The following is a 4,063-nucleotide window of genomic DNA, read 5'->3' as shown; positions in this document are numbered from 1 at the left end:
TGTCATTCTAATGCTATGAAATTCTATCTGATGCTTAATTGAATTTGTCTTGGTTGCTCCTCTTCTGTTTAAGAGCCACTCTCTCATTCTCAATAAACTTTCATTCTCATGCTCTGACACAGCCAAGCTGAGCTCGACCTGCACAGCTGTACCTTACTCTATGTGCAATTTCAGGCAGAAGTCTAACTTTATTACCAACTAACACAGTGAACTAACCAACACACTGAATGCTAAATAAATCTTTGTTACCCATAGTTAATCCACAGTTACTACGGCCATGTACTTTACAGATCTCCAGGCCTTTTTCAGTATAATGTCCAGTGTTAATTCAACTCTAACAGCGTTATTTCAGCTCTCAACAGGTACCATTTGGTTGCACATTCCAGAGTGGGACCAAATGTTACGAGTTGAATTAACACTGTTAGAATGGAATTAACGCTGGACATTTCATTGTGTAGCAACAACTCACAGGCTAACATAAAGAAATGCCATGCACAAATCCCCCTCTAGTGAGTTTAATTGAGTGCTTCAGCCCAGCATCCAGCTGAAGATAGTTCAAGTTCAAAGTGGATGTGAGGACAGACCAATGTAAGGATTCGTGTTGCTGCCACTTTCAAGTCCTCAGCTGAGAAACTCACATCTGGCAGAACCATCTTTTCCAGGAGCATCATCAGAGAGCTCGCCCACTTGCCAGATCAGCAGTTCATTCGATAAGAGACCTGAGATGCAGACTACAAAGGGTCCTTTTACTGGGACTGAATGGGGTCTACGCCTACAGTCTGGCGGCACAGAGCAGGGCTATAGACTCCACCCACACAGCCTTTCCACACATTTAGTTCACAGCGTACTTGCCTGTGATTTCTGTACATTATGTGTGTGTTCACTGTGGTTCTCCTATGAAGCCTGAGATTGCTACAGTAATTTGGTTCCGTCTTAAGGAGGCCAGGCATGAGCTCCAGCCAATCTCCCCAGTCAAGGACCATATCGTCACCTCCACTGTAGTGTGATTCCTGAAACCCAGCACATGCATGCAGGCAGACACACACGCGCACGCACACACACACACACACACACTCAGAGGACCGTCATCACAATAACATCAATACCATACAACAATTGTCCCGACACTTCTCTACCTAGTTTTCCTTCATCCCTTGGGAAAAATCACTGGAAGTTCATTGTATTTATCAGTAGAGCTGTCTGCTTCACATCTGTCAGTCATAAAATCATAAACCCTCTAGAGTTACCCCAGGAAATGAATCACAGGAGCAATAATAATACCATATTGTAGAGGGGTAACAATCGGTGCAGGTCTGACCTGGCAGCGAATCAGACACAAACCTTTATGCCACTCCAGCGCAAGCAGCAGAGTCAGATTTCCCTAGTTCCTGTCGTCCTGGTTTTATCATCCCCAGTGGTATAACAACAGAAATGCAGAGTCTTCTTGTTTTTTCCATTTTTATTTTATAGAGCTCCTGCTGCATCCAGTCCAGACCATACAGCTTCCAGTTTCTGCATATATGCTACAAGACATCAGTGCTTGTTAGTTTCAGTGGCTCAATAAGCTCTTGGATTGCCTCCATATTGGCTCTTCTCCAGGCAACATTAAATGCTTGGCAGTGACTGGACAATTAGGGCCCCTTCATCACAGTAGGGTGTCCAGTTTGGGATCCCTGAGAAGCAGGCCCATTGCCCCTAAATGGTGACCCACTAGCAGACCTGTAAAGAGCAGCTTTCATTCAACAAAGCTATTAACACCATGCACAGAGGTTGTTCAGTGTTCACCTAGTGCTCACCTAGATGCAAATGTATTTGCAGAATCCACATACAAACAGGTTGCTCTTGGTGTTGGTCCTTAGGTAAGTCTGCCAGGGCACTGACACATTGCAGCATAAAAGATGGTCACAAAAGGCTAGAGGTGACAATAGCCTCTTTATCAAGCACCGTTTCGAACAATTATCCCATTTGCACCACCTCAATAATCTAAGCTGATCAAGTAATTGCCACTGATTAAACCCAGATAATGATTGACAGTGATGTTTGCAAGCGACACTTTGATTGAATTCAGTTTGATTACTTACTACTGTGGACATGCTGCAATGTTTTAAAATGTTATATAGGGGCATGATAGGTTTTCTGGGAAATGCCCAAATGAAAAATAAGAGCAGTTATATAACATATAACTTGCACAAAAAAGTTTAAAAAAAAATCATGATTCAACTAATTAACTAGTCATGGTCTTCAATCAAGATTTGAAATAGAATCAGGTGATTGGGCTAAAACACTGCTGCTTTTCGTATTGGACACCCCTGCTTTATATGGATGCATTTTGCTTTTTTTTTTTTTTTGCAGTGATACTAAGTCCTGGTCCTGTAGAGACACAGAATCTGCTGGTTTTTGTTCTTCCTAAAGATCAGTGATTGATTCAGACCCAAGAAACCAGGTGACCTGAGTTAACAGTGTAATCAACTGCTTTAATTGATCAATTGCTGTGCTACTCAGGTGCTGAGTAACCACGAAAGCCAGCAGACCCTGCAGCTCTCCAGGAGTGAGGACCACTGGCTCAAAGACATGCTTTTTGCAGCATTTAAACTTCCATCCATGTTCACTGTCCTTCCTGACTCTACCCGTATTACTGTAGATTGAATAATTGTTTTTATAAATGCCTCAATTAAAAACTCAACTGTACAATTTGTCACTTGACTGTGCTGTTGGAGTGCCTATGGGGACCCCTGGAGGATAACCATTGAAACGCACAATAAGCGGCCTTAGCAGCGAATGTTTAAATTTAGTTATGTTAATAACCTGATATATCACATCAAATAATGAGTATGCAGATAAAAAAATAAATAAAAAAATCAACAGGAGGCACATGCAAAAAAAAAAAGAAAAAAAAAAAAGACTGTGGCCATCTGTAGGGAAAATAATGATATATCATGTACATCAGTTTATTTTTATTGACAGGTTATAGCCACAGTAGAAATCCCCCAGCAGCAAAGCAGACATAACTTAAAGCTGGAGGGCCACACAGAGTGAACAAATAAAAGAATTAATAAGCATGGGAGGGCCTACGCAGACTGAAGCCCTGTTACATCTTTATTCACAAGTCTGAGAATGTTGTTAGTCAGGCTGGGCATTAGTGCTCATATTAATCAGGAGAAAGCACTTACGTTACTCCTACATTGTAAGTTGCTCTGGATCAGAGCATCTGCTAAATGAGTGTAATGTAATGTACTCTAATGAAAGAAATTGAGAAAATGGCTCTAAACACAATGGGATGGAGAAGATTTGTGAATGGCTGATGCTCTCAGTGGAACAAAGGGTCAGGCGAGTCTTGCAGGCGTACAGGGCTGTACAGGAGTGTCTCCCACAATACCAAAGCACAGAAGTGCAGGCCACTCTTCTCCCATTTGACATGAAACAGAAAACACACCAGCAGCGATGGCACTTCACTTCCATGAACAGGATTAATGGCCCACTTCCTGTTCTCAGCCTTGGCTACATGATGAAGTCTCCTCACACCGATAAGGAAGATGACTGTGTGGGTGATTTTCTGTCAGAGCAGCACAATGTTTTTTTTTCACTCTTATCATATTTTCTCTTTACATCATCCTGACACCTCTTTTCTCTGGCACGAATGCCAGAAAGCTTGTCTCTCTATTCATTATCTACTGATTAGTTGAATGCAATTCGAAGCCTTGTGCCAGCCTAGCTAGATTTAAATTTTAATGCAGGACCACATCAGTTTTGTTCACTGCTCCTAAAAACTTCTTCAAATAAGTATTCTGAGTATGATGTGTTAATAGTGATTAAGCCTGAAGTCAGCTGTGATAGAACTAACAAAAATGTAGCCGAGTTCATGAGTCAGGAACGAAGTAAATAAAAGGAAGGTCAGATTTAACAGTACTCAAAAAATGTGGTTTTACACTGAAAATGCTGGAGAATTTTCTAATTTATCATTGATATTGTACAGGCAGGGATCTAGTGAGGCCTGAACTCCAGTCTCCAGGGAGAGAGGTAAATAGTGACATTTGATAAATTCATTTATTATCGTTATATAGCA

General features: G+C 41.4%; 1 long non-coding RNA gene across 1 annotated transcript; it reads right to left on the bottom strand.

The window, feature by feature from the left end:
• Nucleotides 1-532: 532 nt before the first annotated feature.
• Nucleotides 533-1,892, bottom strand: LOC118213337. Its single transcript, XR_004762396.1, has 3 exons — nt 1,797-1,892; nt 1,342-1,719; nt 533-1,010 (listed from the first exon to the last, which is right to left on the bottom strand). It is a non-coding gene; the product is annotated as an uncharacterized LOC118213337 (long non-coding RNA).
• Between the last annotated feature and the right edge of the window lie 2,171 nt (nt 1,893-4,063).

Source organism: Anguilla anguilla, chromosome 14 (genome assembly GCF_013347855.1).
Source record: "Anguilla anguilla isolate fAngAng1 chromosome 14, fAngAng1.pri, whole genome shotgun sequence".
Lineage (NCBI taxonomy): Eukaryota > Metazoa > Chordata > Actinopteri > Anguilliformes > Anguillidae > Anguilla > Anguilla anguilla.
Note: the sequence above shows the minus strand (reverse complement) of the source record. Positions and strands in the feature narration are given on the sequence as shown.